The sequence below is a fragment of the Oryctolagus cuniculus genome, chromosome 9, assembly GCF_964237555.1.
Source record: "Oryctolagus cuniculus chromosome 9, mOryCun1.1, whole genome shotgun sequence".
NCBI lineage: Eukaryota > Metazoa > Chordata > Mammalia > Lagomorpha > Leporidae > Oryctolagus > Oryctolagus cuniculus.
Genome location: NC_091440.1, coordinates 93,812,365 through 93,833,005, shown reverse-complemented (window position 1 = coordinate 93,833,005; position 20,641 = coordinate 93,812,365). Strand labels below are relative to the sequence as shown.

The 20,641-nt window shown below is 38.9% G+C and overlaps 1 long non-coding RNA gene across 2 annotated transcripts in view; it reads right to left on the bottom strand.

Annotated features, from left to right (window-relative positions):
* LOC127492039 (uncharacterized) overlaps positions 1-20,641 on the bottom strand; it is a 38,508-nt gene that overhangs the window by 6,290 nt on the left and 11,577 nt on the right. The gene's annotated exons all lie outside the window — the stretch shown is intronic.

Sequence of the window (20,641 nt, the reverse complement as noted above, 5' to 3'; positions counted from 1 at the left end):
TAACAGACCAAGGTTTAATCATCAGTTGTGGAACGCTTCCTTTCCCTGACATCTTGCTGTAGGATTGACAGGGCTCCAGGGTAACACAAAGGATTTCAGCAGAAAAAGCTGCAAGATGAAGACTTTATTTAAAAAAACAGTTTTTACAGAAGACCCAAAGAATAAAACGGGGAAATGGACGCATCCAGCACCCACAGCTCCTTACAAACGGCTCCCTCCTGATCAGATCAATGGAAAACTCACATGAGATGTTCATTTACCTCTTGTTGCTTACCTGACACTTCATGCCCTTCTTTCAGCAAACATCACAAGCATTGCATTCTAAAGACCAGAGGAAAACACTCTGAAGTGAGGGAGCAATCACCTGAGCCACACTCAGCTATGATGAAGAATGTGCAATTATCAGACTGAGTATTTTAAGCAATTGTTAATAGGCTAAGGGCTATAATGGAAAAAAGTGGACATTCAAGAACAGATGCGTAATGTTAACAGAGAGATGGAAACTCAGAATGAAAAGGAAATGCAAGAAATAAAAACACTAACAAAAAATCTTTGAACACAGCTGAAGGGTCTGTGAGTTTGAGGAAATCTTAATGGAAATTTCATAAACTGAAATGCAAAGAGAAAAAGAATGAAAAAAAATAAAAAGAACAGAATATCCAAGAACTGTGGGACAATTACAAAAGGACTAAATATATGTTATTGGAATATCAGAAGAAGAAAAAGAAAAAGAATGGAAGTGATAATGACTGAGAATTTCTAAACCACAGATTCAGGAGACTCAGGGAACATCAAGTGGATAAATACCAAAGAATTTTTATATATATACCTTTAGGCATATCACATTCAAAGTACAGAAAGCCTTAAAACAAGCCAGAGGTGGGGACCAGCACCGTGGCACATAGGGTAAGCCCTGCCTGCTGTGTTGCCATCCCATACGAGCACCAGCTTGAGTTCCGGCTGCTCCCCTTCTGATCCATCTATCTGCTAATGTTCCTGGGCAAGCAGCAGAGGATGGCCCAACTGCTTGGCCCCTGCACCCACGTGGGAGACCTGGAAGAAGTTCCTGGCTCCTGGAATAACCCTAGCTGTTGTGGCCATTTGGGGAGTGAAGCAGCAAATAGAAGATCTCTCTCTATCTCTCTGTCTCTCTGTTTTTCCTTCTGTTTCTCTGTAGCTCTATTTTTCAAATAAATAATCTTTAAAAAGAGCCAGAAGTAAACAATAACAACAACAAATAACACCTTATGTATAGAGTAAAAAGATTAAGAATTATGTCAGACTTCTCATTAAGAACTATCCAAGCAAAGAACATCACACAAATGGCAGAGTAGGAGGTTCAAGCCCCCATTCTCTACAATGACACTGACTTAACTACAGTTTCTGGCCCAAAATATTTTCTGAGAACTCCAGAACCCAGTTAAGGAGTTGCGGTAATCTAAATGGGTACAAAGCCAAGAACAGCTGTGTTGAAAACTGTAAAAAGAACCATTTCTTTCTTTCTTTTTTTTTTTTTTTTGACAGGCAGAGTTAGACAGTGAGAGAGAGAAACAGAGAGAAAGGTCTGCTTTCCGTTGGTTCAGCCCCCAAGTGGCTGCTACAGCCGGCGCGTTTTGGCCGGCGTGCTGCACTGATCCGAAGCCAGGAGCCAGGTACTTCCTCCTGGTCTCCCATGCGGGTGCAGGGCCCAAGGACTTGGGCCATCCTCTACTACCCTCCTGGGCCACAGCAGAGAGCTGGCCTGGAAGAGGGGCAACCAGGACAGAATCCAGCGCCTCAACCGGGACTAGAACCCGGGATGCCGACGCCTCAGGCCGAGGATTAGCCTAGTGAGCTGTGGCACAGGCCCAAGAAAAACCCTTTCAGTTTACCCTGATCACCCCACCAAGCTTGCATACCTCAGCTTGGGTCGCATCCTCTTCCTTAGGTGGGGAGCATGAAATATGAATCCAACTTTCTGGCTTTGCAAAGAGCTCCCCGCGTGACTGGTGTGTGTCTCACCTGACACAGAGCATTATCAGGACCATAGTCTGCGTGCCTGGGGTTATTGAGAACAATGGAAAAGTGGAGTGGTTTGCTGTGGCATGGGAAGGCATGCATCAAATGGCACACCGAGGCCCATTTGGTGCGAATGGGGAAACAAGCCCCTTTCATTCTCCACTGGGAGGGAGGAAAGAAGTAGAATATACACCTGTCGTTCTGGCGTTTTAGAGGGCTGCCTCAGGGACTGCAGTTTGTCTTGCCTGCCTCTGGGTGCTGATAGGAAGTTCTCCCAGGTCAGACACCTGTACACCAGAGAACCTGCAGTACCAGAGATAGACACCAGAGGGAGGAAGACACTTTGAGCTCCCGAAAAACCAGTAAATCTCTCGCCTTAGGAAGATACGTGGGAACATTCAGACACCGCAACTCCCAAAAGGTTTTAGAGGGCTCCATTTTCTCTAGTCAGGCTAACTGGAGAAAATCTTCCCTTTCATGAATTCGGTCGATAAACAGAGGGATAAATATGTCTTCCATTATGTACAACTCAACACCAAACCCCACCATAATAGCAGTAATAATAATAATAAATAGTAAGAAAGGGAAATATGGCCCAAACAAAGGAAAAAATAAATCTCTAAAAACAACCTGCAAAGAAATGGCGATGTACAAATTCAAAATTTGCATACACTTAGTGATCTATAAGAGAACAGAAAATCAGAAAAGCGATGCATGAGAATATTAACATTGGAAACTATTTTTAAAATACCAAAGAAATTCCGGAGCTTCAGAATACCATAACTGAATGAGAGATTCACTAGAGTTCAACAGCAGACTTGATCAAGCAGAGAATCAGCAAACTTGAAATCAGTCGAAAGAGGAAAAATAATGAAAATGTGTTAAAAAAAAAAAAAAAACTACAGGATTCATAGGATATCATGACATGGACCAGTGTGTGTCTCCCGAGAAACCCCAAAGGAGCAGAGAGTGAAAAAGAGACAGGCTGATTAAAGCTTAAGATTTGGGTTTAAAACTGAAGCAGGCATTCAAATTCAAGAATCTCAAAGGATTCCAACCAGGATGAACTCACAAGAATGCTAAAGGGCATTGAAGCGAATGCTAGAGTTTTTACAAAACCATATGGGAATATAAAACCCACAGTAAATGTAAAGATATAGACAATGCAGTAATACAGTAATGATACTGCACATAGGAATTTTAATTATGGTGTGGAATTTGCAAGAAAAAAGGATAAACATTAACTATAATTATAAAACTATATGAAGGAATACACAATACCCAGTTATGCATTGATTGATGCTGTATTGGTCAGATGATCTCATATACAGCGGTGGCCCTGTAAGATCATAACGGAGATGAAAATTTCTGTTGTGTAGTGATGTTGTAAGCATCCTAACATCACAGTACAGCACACACTCTCATATTTGTGGGGTTGCTGGTGTAAAGAAACCTATTGTACTGCCAGTCATATAAAAGAACAGAACATATAATTATATACAGTGTATACTACTTGGTAATGATAATAAATGACTATGCCACTGGTTTCTGTCATTATTTTATTTAAAGGCTTATTTATTTATTTGGAAGTCAGAGTCACAGAGAGAGGGAGAGATCTTCCATCTACTTTTTTATCCTCAGATGGCCACAATGGCCATGGCTGGCCCAGGCCAAAGCCAGGAATCAGGAGCTTCCTCTGGGACTTTCACATGGGTGGCAGGAGACCAAACACTTGGACCATTCTCTGCTGCTTTTTCCAGGCCATTAGTAGGGAGCTGGATCAGAATGGGATCAGCTGGGACACAAACCAGCAGCCATATGGGAGGCTGCCACTGCAAGCAGCAGATCCACTCACTACAGCCACACATGGCCCCGACTGGGTTGGTTTTAATAGCAGTGAGTTAGTTATGAGAACTGGTTAGTTATACTGAGTGGGATGCTGTAAAAGCTCTCTTGCTCTCGTGCTGTCTTGCCTTGTCACATGTGATGATGGAGCCAGACATGAGGCCCTTGAACTTGAACTTCCTAATTTCCAGAATCATAAGAAATACGTTCTTTTATCTGTAAAGTGCCAGATCTGTGATATTCCATTGCAGCAACACAAACAAACTGAGGTAGTGGTAGTGAAGAGACAAAATAAAAGTCAGTAATTAGGACCTTGGGACCAGCTTAAAACAGGTTATCAGTTGTCTGCTAAAAAGTCTTGTATAAGTTTTTTTCCCTACAATTATTAATGAATAAGTTTTTGAAGAAACCAATAAATGATGGCATACACTTTTTTTTAATAAAAATGATTTATTTATTTGTCTATTTGAATGGCTGAATAAGAGAGAGAGAGAGAGAGAGAGAGAGAGAGAGAGAGAGAGAGAGATCTCCTGTCCATTGGTTCACTCCTCAAATGGCCACAATGGCTAGGGCTGGATCAGGTGGAAGCCAGGAGCCTGCAACTCCATTTGGGTCTCCCACATGCATGGCGAGGGCCCAAACACTTGGGCCATTGCTTTCCTAGGCACATCAGTAGGGAGCTGGATCAGAAGCTGAGTATACAGGACAAACTGGTACTCATAGGGGATGCTGTCATCACAGGAAGCAGTTTAACCCACTGCACCTTAACACCGGCCGCAGTTGGCATTCAGTTTACGTGAGAGGCAAATGGGTCTGAGCAGTGAAAGGGGTGGCCAGTACCAGACACTGTCAGCATCTTGTGATGGGTCTCTTGGGTCCTTTCCACAACTCCTATGTCCTTGGTCTCCAGTTTCCACGTGCCTCACAGCTCACACCTGGAAAACTTCTTTAGGAGGCTACCATTAGGTTTTTGGAGTTGATTTACCAGGTGTGTCCAGGGCTAAAGTGCCTGGCAGTTTTATTTCCTGCCAGGTAGACCAATATAATGACTGACTACCATGGGAGGAAGAGAGCCCGGCTCTCTTGCCCCCAGATGGGACGAATTCCCAGTGAAGTTTAGCTCCTAGGCTCCCCGTGGGATCAGGCGTGGCTGGAACTTCATCTTGCATGGCTTTTTCTACCTCCCTTTTTCTGCTTCTCCCACTCCCTGATGCTAGGAGTAATTTCTTAATAAATCACTAGCACAGGACTCCTTATCTCAGAACAGGCTTCTGACCTAAGGCTATGAGAATTTTCAGTAACATGTACGTCTGGCTGAATCTCCATTAAAATAAAATAATGTCTCCACCTTTCATTCTATGCAAGAACTAATTTCAAGAAGATTCGAGTTAATTGAATAATATATCTTAATACTAAGATATATGAAAATAATTCATGTGATTTTAAGATTAGGAGGCTTTTCTAAGTGTCAAACTAATTTAAAAAATACAAACTAGGGAATATAGTCATGAATTAATGAAAAGTTTTCTGATAAGCACAGGTATTTTATGTTAATAAGATGAAAACCTGTAAAGATATTTTCAACACAGATTAGAAAATGTTAATAAATTACATAAAAAGTACCTAAAACAAAAAGTATAAAACAAGTAACCAACAGAGAAAAATGAAAAAAGAGATGGACAAAAGAAATTCACAGTTGGAATGTATTTGACCATCCAAATAAAATGCAAGTAAAACTAAGTACCATTCTGTGGATGGGATATTGTAAAAAGTTCTGACTGGCAAGAGTGTGTGAAAGTGGGATGCTGGCATCACAGGTGGTAGCTTTACTAGTTACACCACAATGATGACCCCAAGAAAACAGATCCTCTTATTGCCTCTGTGTAGAGAGAATGTTGTTGGTCAATATCCAACTATATGTATTTAATTTTTATGTATTTATTTGAGAAGGAGACAGAGAGAGAGAGAGAGTCCTAAATACCCCAATATGAAATGGGGGAAGAGGGAGGAGAGGGAACTGCTTTACTGCTTAAGCACCAGCAACAGACAGGGCTCAGCCAGGCTGAAGTCGGGAGCAGGAAACTCAATCCAAGTCTCTTACACATGTGCACAGACCTAGCTACTTGATCCATCATCTGCTGCCTCCCAGGATGCATCAGCAGGAAGCTGGAATCAGGAGCTGGGGATGGAATGCAACTCAGATACTCCAATATAGGATGCGCATGTCCTAACTGATGTTTTAACTGCTAGGTCAAACACCCACTCCTCAATGGTATTCTACATGTGAAAACCTACACCTCACGTATACCTATTGTAAAAAAATTGCCCAACAGAAATATATGCAGGGTTGGAAAGATAATGTATAGATGCACAGAAGTTTTGCAACACCAAATTGAAATTAATTAAATGAAATATTGACCGAAGATGCTGAAAGGTTAATTAATAAAGAAAATTCAAAAAATCATAATGTAGTACGCTTTACAGAGGTCAAAGGAATGATGTGCTGACTTTTATCAGTTGAATAGTTTGCCAATAATTTCTCCCATTCTGTTGGTTGCCCCCTCACTTTCCTGAGTGTTTCTTTACAGTGTAGAAGCTTCTCAATTCGATGTAATTTCATTTGTCAAATTTGGCTTTGATTGCATGTGCTTCTGGGGTCTTTTCCAAGAACTCTGTGCTTATGGCAATGTCTTGCAAAGTTCCCTAAAGTTCTCTAATAATTGATGGTATAGATGTATACCATAGATGTAGATCTTTAATCCATTTTCAGTGGATTTTTGTGTAAGGTGTAAGGTAGTGGTCTTGTTTCATACTTCTGCATGTGGAAATCCAGTTTTTCCAGCACCATTTGTTGAAGAGACTATCTTTGCTCCAGGGATTGATTTTACCTCCTTTGTCAAGTAAGTTGGTTGCAGGCACATGAGCTTAATTTTGGCATTTCTATTCTGTTCCATCTCTTTTTGTGCCAGTACCAGGCTGTTTTGATTATAACTGCCAAGTAGTATATCTTTGAATCTGGTATTATGATGCCTCTGGCTTTGTTTTTGTTGTATAGGACTTTCTTTAAGTATTCAGGGTCTCCTTGTTTCCATATGAATTTCAGTGTCATTTTTCTATACCTGAAGAATGTCCTTGGTATTTTGATTGGTATCACATAGAATCTGTAAATTGCTTTTGATAGTATAGACATTTGGATGATACTGATTCTTCCAACATGGAAGATTTTTCCATTTTTCGTGTCTTCTTCTATTAGTTTTTCTTAATATTTTGTAATTCTCATCATAGAGATCTTTGACATTCTCGGTTAAATTTATTCTGAAATACTTGATTTTTTAATTTCTATTGTGAATGGTATTGATCTTAGAAATTCTTTCCCAGACATGGCATTGTCTATGTATACAAAGGCTATTGATTTTTTGTGTTGATTTTATATCCTGTCACTTTCAGTAGTTTCTTAGTGGAGTCTTTTAGATCCCCTATATATAGAATCATGTCATCTGCAAATATGGATAGTTTGGCTTTCTTCCCAATTTGTATCCCTTTCATTTCTTTTTCTTGCCTAATGGCTCTGGCTAAAACTTCCATGACTATATTGAGTAGCAACGGTGAGTGTAGGCATCCTTGTCTAGTTCCAGATCTCAGTGGAAATGCTTCCAACTTTTCCCCATTCTATAGGATGCTGGCCATGGGTAAGTCATAAGCTTACTTGATTTGTGTTGAGGAATCTTCCTTCTATATACCCAATTTGCTTAACATTTTCATCATTAAAAGGTGTTTTATTTTATCAAATGCTTTCTCTGAATCTATTGAGATAATATTATTTTTGTTCTTCAATTTGTTAATGTGAAGTATTATATTGATTGATTTGCTTATGTTGAACCATCCCTGTAAACCAGAGATAAATTCCATTTGTTCCAGGTGAATGATCTTTCTACTGTGTTCTTGGATTCAATCAGCTAGAATTTTGTTGAGGATTTTTGTGTCTATGTTCATCAGGGAAATTGGTCTGTAGTTTACCTTCTCAGCTGCATCTTTTTCAGGTTTAGGAATTAAGGTGATGCTGGCTTCAAAGAAGGAGTTTGGGGTTTTCAAATCCTGGAAATAAATAAAAAAAACTTGAAATATTCCAAGATGCACATAATTATGAAAAATGGCTGATCCTCCTTCTGTAAAATATTGAATTTTGTGGTGTTTTAACTTTCTATCTCCATTCCTTTATCTCCATGGAAACCCTGAACTCCAACAATCTGGAAACCAAGGTAACCATGACAATACACAGCCACACGGAAGCAGAGGGGCAGCAAAGGTCTCATCCAGAGAATGGCCCCTACGTGATGGCCTCAGGTCTTTCTTTATTGATTGGTGAGCGTTGAACCACCCTTACGTTTCTGGGATAAATCCCATTAGATCATGATCTTTTTGATGTGGTTTTGGATTCGATTTGCTAGGATTTTGTTGAGAATCTTTGTATGTACGTTCATTAAGGATAAAGGTCTATAGTTTCCTTCTTGTGTTGTGTCTTTGGTTTGAGTATCAAAGTAATGGTGTCCTCATCAAATGAGTTTGTCAGAGTTCCATCCTACTCAATATTTTGAAACAGTTTGAAGAGTATTGGAGTTACCTCCTCTGTGAATGTTTTGTAGAATTCAGTAGTAAAGCCATCATGTCCTGGACTTTTCCTTCATGGAAGACTTTAGATTACTGCTTCAACCTCATTGCTTGATATGGGTATATTTAGGTTGCATATATCTTTTTGATTTAATCATAGTAGGTTATAAAATCCAGGAATTAATCCATTTTGTCAAAGTTTTCCTGTTTATTAGCATACAGTTCTTCATACTAATTTCTTAAAGCCGTACTTCTGTTTTTAAGATTTATTTTATTTATTTGAAAGAAAGAGTTAGAAGGAGGGAGAGACAGAGATAGATAAAGGTCTTCCATCCAGTGGTTCACTCCCTAAATGACTGTGATGACTGGAGCTGAGCCGATCTGAAGCCAGGATCCAGGAACTTCTTCCAGGTCTCCCATGTGGGTGCAGAGGCCCAAGCACTTAGGCCACTTTCTACTGCTTTCCCAGACCATAACAGAGAGCTGGATCAGAAGAGCAGCAGCTGAGGTGAGACCCTGCATCCTAGCTAAACCATAAACTATTCTACAATAAAATCTAATCCATAAAGAAGAGGGGATGAGTACACTAGATGGACAGACATTAATCTATGGACACAAGAAACATGAAGAAGCAAAGTAGCATGACACCTTTTTTTTTTTTTAAAGATTATTTATTTGAAAGGCAGAGTCACAGAGATGCAGAAGCAAAGGCAGACAGAGGGAAGGGGAGAGGGAGAGGGAGAGGGAGAGGGAGAGGGAGAGGGAGAGGGAGAGGAGGAGAGAAAATCTTCCATTTGCTGGTTCACTCCCCAGATGGCTGCAATGGCTGTAGCTGCACCAATCTGAAGCCTGGATCCATGAACCTCTTCTGGGTCTTTTATGCAGGTGCAGGGACCCAAAGACTTGGGGACATCTTCCACCGCTTCCCCAGACCATAGCAGAGAGCTGGATCAGAAATGTAGTAGCAGTGATTCAAGCAAGCACCCATATGGGACATCAGCACTGCAGGCAGTGACTTTACCCACTACGCAACAGTGCTGGCCCCTAGCATGCTGCCTGCAAAAGAACGCAATGATCCTTGAGAATTAGATCCTGAACTGAAGGAAATATATAAAATGACAGATATGGAATTCAAAATAATGTTTGTAAAGAAACTCAATGAGATGCAAGAGAATACAGATAGATTAAAGAAATGAGATCAATGACTGATACGAATGAAAATATTTCTAAGGAGATAGAATTCATGAAGAAGAACCAAATAGAAATTTTGGAGATGAAACCACAGTCAGTGAAATAAAAAATAAAATTGAGAGCTTCAACAGCAGATATGAGATACCATTAAATGACTAAATATTCATATCATAGGTATTCCTGAAGGAGAAGAAAAGGAAAAGGGTGTTGATAACCTGTTAAATGAAATGCTAGTTGAAAATCTCCAAGGTCTTGAAAGAGACATGAACATCCAGATACAAGAAGCTCAAAAAATCCTGAGCCAGCTCAACCAAAAACAGTCTTCTCCAAGGTGTATTGTCATCAAATTTTCAAAAGCAAAAGATGAAAAAGGAATCTTAAAGACAATTAGAGAAAAGCATCAAGTTGCATACAAAGGAAAACCAATTAGGTTGACATCAGACTTCTCACTGGAAATCTACAGGCCAGAAAAGAATAGGATGATATGTGCAAGGTCTTAAAAGAAAAAAAAATCCAATTGAGAATATTATATTTAGATAAGTTAGCCTTTAAAAAAGAAAGTATTTTCCAGATAAGCAATCACCACACCAACCTGACAAGATAATCTTAAGGGTGTCCTGCTTTAGAATTGAACATGAAGCACATGTCACATTCAGTTTCACTAACAGAGCAGGTAGGATCATTATCCAATCAACACAATTACAGGTCTTAGTTCTTATCTATTAATGCTAACTTTGAATGAATATGGATTAAATTACCTAACCAAAAGACTCAGGTTGGCTGAATGGATAAAAATCCAAGAACCCACTATATGCTGCCTACAAGCAGCTTACTTCACAAATAAAGATACACACAGACGGAAAGTGAAGGGTTGGAAAAAGATACAACAGACCAATGATAAAGCAAACTTTAAATCAAAAACCTGAAAAGAGATCAAGAAGGACATTATTTTGATAAATGTTTATATTCTGGAAGAAGACATAACAATCATAAATATATATATATGCAGATATATACAGCAAATACTATTAGACCTAAAAGGAGAGATAGACTCCAATACAATAAAAATAGGTGACTTCAACACCCCACAATATAGTCAATGCACTGATCTTTCAGACAGAAAATCAATATAAACACATCAGAATTGAAACCTACTACCAAGAAAATGGACCTAACACAAATTTATAGGACATTTCACTCAACAGTTATGAATATATATTCTTCTCATCAGCATGTCAGACATTTTCTAGGATAGACCAGAAACCAAGTCTCGGCAAATTTAAAAAAGACTGAAATCATATCATGTATCTTCTCAGACCATAAAGGAAAAAAGAAACTAGAAATCAACAATAAAAAGAACAAGGGAATACTCATAAATACTTGGGAATTAAACAACATGCTCTGAATGATTAATGTTTCACTGAAGAAAGTAAAAAAGAAATAAAAAACTTTCTTGAAATAAGTGAAAATGAAAACATAACATATCAAAATCTATAGGATACAGCAAAAGCAGTATTAAAAGGGAATTTCATTTTTTTCAGAAGGTAGTAATGAATATAATAATCTTTCACAGGATATTTTAATTATTTATGAAAGAAAATTCCCCATGGATCTCATTTTTCAATATCATAAAATAAGAATTAAACTCACTAAATGCTTGAGAAAAAAATTAATGAGATAGATTTTTAAAAATTACTCTGAAGTACTAGAATAATTGTATTTTATAACATTGTATACTTGTTTCAGAAAGTGCTTACCATGATTGTGTAAAGCATATATGTCCTAAAAAGCAAAATCTCAAGAAATTAATTCTTATGCTCTAATTGTTTTTTATAGAGGGATTTTATTTAATAAACATAAATTTCATAAGTACAATTTTTGGATTATAGCAGTTCATCCCCCCATTCCCTCCATGTCACCCCCAAACCATCCCATCTCCCTCTCCCTCTCCCATCCTATTCTTCATTAAGGTTTATTTTTAATTATCTTTATATACAGAAGATCAACACTATACTAAGTAAAGATTTCAACAGTTTGCACCCACACAGACACAAAAAGCATAAAGTGCTGTTTGAAGACTAGTTTTACCATTAATTCTCATAGTACAATTCATTAAGGGCAGAGTTCCTACATGGGGAGAAGAACTCAGTGACTCTTACTGATTTAACAATTGACACTCTTATTTATGATGTCAGTGATCACCCAAGGCTCTTGTCATGAGCTGCCAAGGCTCTGGAAGCCACTTGAATTCACAAACTCCAACCTTATTTAGACAAAGCCATAGTCAAAGTGAAAGTTCTCTCCTTCCTTCAGAGAAAGGTACCTCCCTCTTTAATGGCCCCTTCTTTCCACCGGTATCTCACTCACAGAGATCTTTCATTTAGGTAATTTTTTTTGCCACAGTGTCTTGGCTTTCCATGCCTGAAATGCTCTCATGGGCTTAAAAGGGAATTTTATAGCATTAAGTGCTTATATTAAAAAAAGAGAGAAATGTCTAAAATTAAAGACCAGTGTCTAAAATGTCTAAAATTAAAGACCTAATGATGCATCTTGAAGACAAAAAAATGAAAAAGGCAACAATAACAAACCAAACCCAAAATCAACAGGAGGTGAAAATAATAAGTATTGGAATAGAAATAAATGAAATTAAAACTAAAAAAAATACAAAAGGTCAACAAAACAAAAAGTTGGTTTTTTGAGAAGATAAACAAAAGATAAACCTCTAGCCAGACTAACAAAGAAAAAAGAGAAAAAACTCAAATGATTAAAATTAGAGATGAAAAGGAGGCATCACAACTGACATCTGACGTAAGTGAATACAAAGGAGGAAAATTACCAGGTTGTTTTTTTTTTTTTTTTTTTTTGACAGGCAGAGTTAGACAGTGAGAGAGACAGAGAGACAGAGAGAAAGGTCTTCCTTTTCCGTTGGTTCACTCCCCAATGGCTGCTGCGGCCGGAGAGCTGCAGCCGGTGCACCGCGCTGATCAGAAGGCAGGAGCCAGGTGCTTCTCCTGGTCTCCCATGGGGTGCAGGGCCCAAGCACTTGGGCCATCCTCCACTGCACTCCCGGGCCACAGCAGAGAGCTGGCCTGGAAGGGGGGCAACCGGGACAGAATTCGGTGCCCCAACTTGGACTAGAATCTGGAGTGCTGGCGCCGCAGGCGGAGGATTAGCCTAGTGAGCCACGGTGCCTGCCAATTACTGGTTTTTAAAAAAATATTTATTAATTTATTTGGAAGACTGACAAAGAGATGCAGAGACAAATACCCAGAGAGATCTTTATTCTTCAAATGTGCAGAATGACCCAGGGTGGGCCAGGCTGGAGCCAGGCGCCAGGAACTCCATCTTGGTCTGCCTCATAGCCATCAGGAGCCCATGTACTTGGGTCATCTTCAGCTGCTGTCTTAAGCACATTAGCAGGCAGCTGGATCTAAAGCAGAGCAACCAGGACTGGAACTGGTGCCTGTGCCACAACCCCGGCCCCTAATTAGTGATTTTAACATTTCTCACAACAAATAGCCTAGGCCTATTGGTCTTTGCTGCTTTATTTTTGCAAATATTTTGGGAAGAAACAGTGGCAATTCTGTCCCCCCTCACTCTACCCCCAAATAGGAAGGAATGCTTCCCTACTCATTCTGAGCTGTGTTTTCCTGATACCAAAGCTAACCAAATAAATCACAAAAAAGAAAACCACTGACTAACATCACTTGTGAATGTAGTTTAAACCAATCCTCAAAATGTAATAATTAAAGTTAAATTTCCCAATAGGAATCCTAAGGTGCTCTTTTCCCAATCCAAGCACTGTTTTTCTGTGGCAGTAGTCTACATAGCACTCACTATTCACTCAACCTGCTGGCTTTGAAATGATACATTTATTTAGAAACACTTAGGGGGATTTTGCTACTTCACATTTTATGCATAAAATATGAACATTTTTATGTATCATACTTCAATAAACAAAACTTATATTGGCATAAAATGTAAAAACATTGCATGCCTTTTATGCCAATATAAAAACTATTCATGTCCTATCTTGTTAATGTGAATAATCTATGCAAATATTAGTTTCACAGTAGTATGCAGCAAAGCAAAGGCTGTTTCCTTTTTGGTAGATTGAATGTGTGTGAGACTGTCTCTGTATATCTTAGAACATAAATTAATAATTTAGTGGTGTTCTTTCATCACCTGGCTGATCCTTGCATCATTTGTCATTCTTTTTGTACCCCTCATAAATCCATACCTGCTCATGCCAAAGAGCGCTTTCATTGTAAAGACTCTATTAGGGAAATTGTAGAAAATGATTGTGTCTATCTTGAATTACTATTAGTTCAGACTTTGAGGTACAGCATCAATATTAACTCTATTTCTATAACTTTACCCAGAAGTTTCTATTACTGTGTCTATTTGGCACCATATCATTCTGTACAAATGATGAAAGCAGCCACAGACTATCTGGCTTTTCTTTTACACCCGTTCAAGACAAACTTTGAAAGTGTTTCATTTCTGATGTTGCATTGTTTGAGGGGTGAGGCTGAGGGGATATTGGGAAGAGGAAAGAAAATTAAGAACAGAAAATGTAAACTGTTATAATAATTTAAATATTTTGTATATGTTCCTATATTTAAAATAGGAAAACTTCCATGGTAAAAGTAACTACAGTTTCCTCTTGTGTATAGACATAGGAAATCAGTAGGAAGGTAGGTAGCTTGTTAACAACAACAAAAAACGGATGAGTCACAAAATTAGAGTTTTCTTCGCCCATCAGAGAGCTGAGGTCTTCAGGACACGTGCAGCCACCAAGGACAGCCATGCGCTGAACAATCCCTTCAGCCAAGGACTAAGTGAATACGGAATGGCTGTTCCATGAAGTTATAATGGACATAACCCATGAGGTTATGACATCAGCAACTGCCAGTGATGTATAGTCATCGTGACACCCTTGTTTACTGCATTCCTCATACATGTATGTGGTGATGCTGTCGTAAATCAACTACAGAGCTATCAGTTGTGTAAAGTACAGCTCCTAGCAGTGATGCACAGAATATTATTGATAGTGATCATTAATGATTCTTACAGGCTAATATATTTGCTACTATATATTATACCTCGTATTATTATTTTAGATTCTCCTCCTTCCAACTATTTAAAAAAGGGTTGTTATAAAACCATCTGCTGTGTTATGCTAGCGGCAGCCTCATACTGCTTGTGCCTACCTTGACTCTTGGTTAGATCAGTAGGTGATGATGAGTGAGTGACTGTTCTGGGGTTGTGAAAGTGTACTTGAGGATGTTTGCACAACAATGAGACTGCCTAAAGATGCAGTTCTCAGAACACGTCCCAGTCAGTGATACAGACTCCAAAATGGGCCATCTCCTTCCCCTCAAGTAGAGTTGGCCATAAAACCCCTGGTCCCTGGAGGAGGAGATTTACAAAAGAGAAAGAAGAAATCAGCTGAACTGTTCAGGAGTTATTAGAGGCAACACAGCCTGGACTGCTTGGCATACACAAGCAGAGGTCGCACAAACTTGGGGTCTTGGCCTTCTGGCACCTTGTATGAAGTCCTCTAGTTTCTCACTGTGTGTTTGAAAGTAACTGAATTAACATGGAATCCAAATGACTTAATTGCACTCGAGAGCCTTCCTGTTGTGCAGTCTGTGTTATGCGGCTGCCTGGTAGTGTTTTGGAGGCTACCAAACACTGCATGTCCTTCTACAGTAGAGGTGCATAGAGCAGAATCCAGAGCCCATATATTCTGACAATGCACAAATAAAACAACTAATCAAATACAAATGAAAGAGGCAGGCATTGGAAAGTAGGATAAGCATGTCAATGCTTCATGTATTATAGCTGGGAGCCAAAGGGAACCCTCTAAACCTATGTAATCAAGTAATAGAATTTCAACATAAGACCACAAAGGTAATGGTGTAGGGGAGAATCTATGACTATCTGATTTTATTGTTGCTGTTAATAAAGAACAAATATATTATATCCAATGAAATTAGAAATGTAGGGTATTACTTAAAGGTGTAAAAGTAAGTCACAAGAACAAAAATTAGAAACCTTTCTAAATTAGAACAAAAAATAAAAAGAAGACAACATAGGGAAAGACCTTTTTAGTATATAAAACCAATGACCAATGCAGGTAGTACTAAGTAGTACATTTATGGACAAGTAAATCTGCCATATCAAGGCATGCAAATGGCCTTAATTTAACCCATGAAAAGAATCAGACAGGATCACAAAGCAAAATTACACTCTGTTGTACTTTAAGATGCACATCTAAAACCAGGTGATTCAGAATGTTTGAAAATAGATGTATGAGTGTGTGTGTGTGTATGTGTGTGCACACAAGGAAAATGAAAATTAAGGGAGAGAATATATTGGAATTTTATAAGTCAAGGTATAATTCAGAGAAAAAAGTAATTAAAGAAATGAGGTATTATACCAACATGTACAATTCATATAATGAAGATCCAACAGTTTTGAATATTGTGCAGCAAATAACAGTAATGTATTTTATATAGTGATATTTATAGAATCAAAAATTTTTTGCAAGTAGCTGAAAAAGAGGTAATAATATAGAAGATATAATTAAACTTATATTAGAACATTGGCCAGAGCCGCGGCTCACTAGGCTAATCCTCCGCCTTGCGGCGCCGGCACACCGGGTTCTAGTCCCGGTCGCGGTGCCAGATTCTGTCCCGGTTGCCCCTCTTCTAGGCCAGCTCTCTGCTGTGGCCAGGGAGTGCAGTGGAGGATGGCCCAAGTCCTTGGGCCCTGCACCCCATGGGAGACCAGGAGAAGCACCTGGCTCCTGCCTTCGGATCCGGCCGCAGCGCACTGGCCGCGGCGGCTACTGGAGGGTGAAGCAACGGCAAAGGAAGACCTTTCTCTCTTTCTCTCTCACTGTCCACTCTGCCTGTCAAAAAAAAAAAAAGAACATGAAAACATCTTTATTCATTGTAAAACAAACTAGAAAAAATATGGTCTGCATTCTGTTATGTCAATAATGAAGCTGAATTTAATTATTAAATTTTTAAAATGTCATTTTGGCTAAAATTTGAAAAAATTATAGTAAGTTATACTTGTGTCAAATGGAACCAAAAAATAAATATAAAAAAATAAAATAAAAAAGTAAACACTGAACTTTTAGAAAATGACAGTAACTAAAACATCTAACAAACCCATGGTGAAGATTAAAGTGACATTCAAAAAATTTTCTTAAATACTTATGTATTTTTAAGAAAATAACCTAGGCACTTGATTAAATATATTACTAAAATACGGTAATGTAAATACATGCAAGAGAAAAATAATTTTTGAAAAATAAAAAAGAAATTCATTGTTCACAGCACAAACATTAAAAACAATCAATCAACACTTGAGATGAGAAGGTATTTGCTTATTCGCTTGAGAGGCAGAGACAGAGAGAAAGAAAGAGAACTTCCCTCTGAGTCACTCTTCTTTTTTTTTTTTTTTTTTTTTTGACAGGCAGAGTGGACAGCGAGAGAGAGAGAGAAAGGTCTTCCTTTGCCTTTGGTTCACACTCCAATGGCCACTGTGGCCTGTGCGCTGTGGCCGGCGCACCGCGCTGATCCGATGGCAGGAGCCAGGTACTTATCCTGGTCTCCCATTGGGTACAGGGCCCAAGTACTTGGGCCATCCTCCACCGCACTCCCTAGCCACAGAGGAGAGCTGGTCTGGAAGAGGGGCAACCAGGACAGAATCCGGTGCCCCGACTGGGACTAGAACCCGGTGTGCCGGCGCCGCAAGGCGGAGGATTAGCCTAGTGAGCTGTGGCGTTGGCCTGATTCACTCTTCAAATGCCTGCAACAGCCAAGGCCAAAGCTGGAAGCCAAGAAGCAATTTAGACCTCTCACATGAGAGTCAGGAACCACCACTGCTACTTCCAAAGATGGGCACTAGCAGGAATCAGGAGTCAGGAGACAGAGCTGGGAATCCTACCCAAGTACTCTCCTGGGGGGCTCAGGTGTCTGAACTGCAAGGTCAAATGCCAACTCCCAAAGCTGAAATTGTGGAAAAAGTTAAATAAAAATTTATATACCATCATCAAATCTGATCAGTGCAAAAAGTCTAAGTTCACAAAACAAGAAATTACACTCAAGATAATCACAGAAACACAGGAAAATATTTTTTAAAAATCACAAAGCCATTTTGCATAGCCATGAAATAGATTTGAAATTCTAAATTAAAAATAGTGAATTTCCATGGAAATAGAAAAAGTTAAGACTTTTTTCATAAGATGTAAAAATGAAAGTTTTCAGAGATACTCCCTCTGTCCTGAAGCAAAAATTGGACTAAGATTTTCACAAGTGATAAATACCAAAATTTTCAAAGAAGATAATTCCAACGCTATTTAAGATGTTCTAGAGATTTACAAAAGGAAACTCTTTTTTTTTTTAGTGTTTTCAGTTTTTAAATTTTCTTTGGAGAACTCATTTTACTATGCATTATAGTCAAAGGCTTAGTGGCTCTACTGAATAGAGTCCAACAAATAAAAAGTAAAAGGCCAATAGACCAGTAGAATAATAGGCAAGGGCTGTAAACAATAATCTAATGAAAAGGTTTTCAACTTCACTCATATAAAGCAAATTTTAAAATAGTCACAAAATGATTAATACTATAATAGTATGTAATTCCTATTAATTTTTTGAGAAATGTTTCAAGTGAAGTTTAAAGTAGATAAATTTGAAAAATATTCTACAGTAAAGAGAATTATATATCACTTTTTGAAATAGCATTTCAAAAGTCCCTGTTTAAAAAAGGAAAGAAAATCCTTTGCACAAATCATGATATATTACGATCCAGTAGATTTTATTCCAGTATTACTACAATCATTCTTCACAGGAAATCCATAATATAATTAAATTATATGAATCATTGAATAGTTCCATGGGGAGAACAATTTAAATCACTGGCTCTATAGAAAAACCAAAAGCATTTTCATAGTTAAGGCACCATTTTAAAATTATTGACTGATGGATATTTAACTTGGTAATTTAACCTCCAAATCAACATTTTTGAGAGGCAAAGAGAGCCCTCCTAGCTGTTGGTTCACTCCCCAAATGTCAGCAATGACAGGGATGCGCTTTGGCCAAAGCCAGGATCTGAGAAAGCAATCTATGTCTCCCGTGTGGGTGGCAGGAGCCTAAATACTTGAGCCATCACCACTACCTGCCACAGTCTGAATCAGCAGGGAGTTGGAATCAGGAGTCAAAGCCAGGTATTGAATTCTCCAATGTGGGACACAGGCATTTTTTTTAAAATGTTTGCTCAACCTAGAGCTAAGAGTATTTTTTTGTTTAAAGATTTATTTATTCGAAAGCAGAGTTACATCTCAGTCTCAGTGAGACTTCCATCCACTGGTTAACTCCCCAAATATCCACAACAGCTAGAGTTGGGCCAATCTGAAGCCAAGAGCCAGGTGCTTCTTCCAGGTTTCCCACGTGGGTGCAGGGCCCAAGGACTTAGGCTATCTTCCACTGCTTTCCCAAGCGCATTAGAAGGGAGCTGAATTTTAAGTGGAACAGAGGGGACTCAAACCGGCTCCCATATGGTGCCAGCCTTGACGTGGGCATCTTAACCATTAGACTAAACATGGCCTCCTCAGCATTTTCTTTGTAGGGGAAATATCTGTTAAGAATAAGACAGGAATGCAACTAATGCAATCTAATTTTAAGTCGTCAATGAAATATATAATAAGAAAAATCAGAAAATATCTGAAAATATAGAGCATTGGGAGGGGCCATCTTTGGCACACAAAAATATTCAAAGATGGAACAGAATGGCAGTTACCCATGCATAGCCAGATCATGGGGACACAAGAAAAGGTCAGGAACAGAAGCTTAACACGTAGGGATCTAGAATGTGGTGCTGATAGCTTTCTCAAGTCAGATATGCAGAAATATGAAATTATAAAAATACCAATAGCACACTAATGAATCATTGGTACCTTGGAATATTAGGAGGTCTTTCTAGCTCTGGTCGCAACTTCAGAAGTTATAAAAGCAAAGGCCAAGTTTGTCAATTTGTGAATTTGCAATTACACACTATGCAAACTTTCTCTCACAGATGGACAGATGGGCTGCATATAGACAACAGCCCCATAAGATTATATTGTCTGGTGATGTGGTGGCCTTAGTTTGTGTAAGTCTAGTCCATGATGCTTGCACAATGACAAAATCATTGCATGTGTCAGAATATACTCCTGCCACTAAGTGATGTGCTACTTTATATTGCTTTGATTTTTAAATTATATGCTATTACCTATTCAAAAATATAATTATATTAACAATATTATAGGTCTAGCTTTCAAAGTTTCTTTCTCTCTCTCTCTCTCTCTCTGTTTATTCATTTCATGCCTCTTCACAAGTGGCTCAGAAATTAAAGAAGAGGCCGATGCTGTAGCATAGCGGGTAAAGCTGCTGCCTGCAGTGCTGGCATCCCAAATGGTTTGAGACCTGACTGCTCCACTTCTGATCCAGTTCTCTGCTGTGGCCTGGGAAAGCAGTGCAGGATGGCCCAAGTCCTTGGGCCCCTGCACCAGGGTGGAAGACCCAGAGGAAGCTCCTGGCTCTTGGCTTTGGATTGGCACAGCTCCACCCATCACGGCCAGTTGGGGAGTGAACCAGAGGATGGAAGACTTCTCTCTTCTCTCTCTCTCTGCCTCTTCTTCTATCTCTGTGTAACTCTTTCAAAAAAATGAATAAATCTTTTAAAAAAAAGAAATTACAGGAGATATTTCTGTGACCAGTTCGCCCCTCTCACAGAAGTGTTCTGTAATGCAATTTCACAGAAACATCAGGTTCCTTCAGGAAAACGCACATGACATGAACTCTCCCTCTAACATCCACAGGAGAGTGGCCAGCACTGTCCCAGACAGGAACTGGATGATTTTTCCAACTCCATCACCCAAGAATGGTGTGGTTAGCTGGGTAGACCTGGACCTTCTCTTGGCCATTTCCTTGTTTCTATGAGA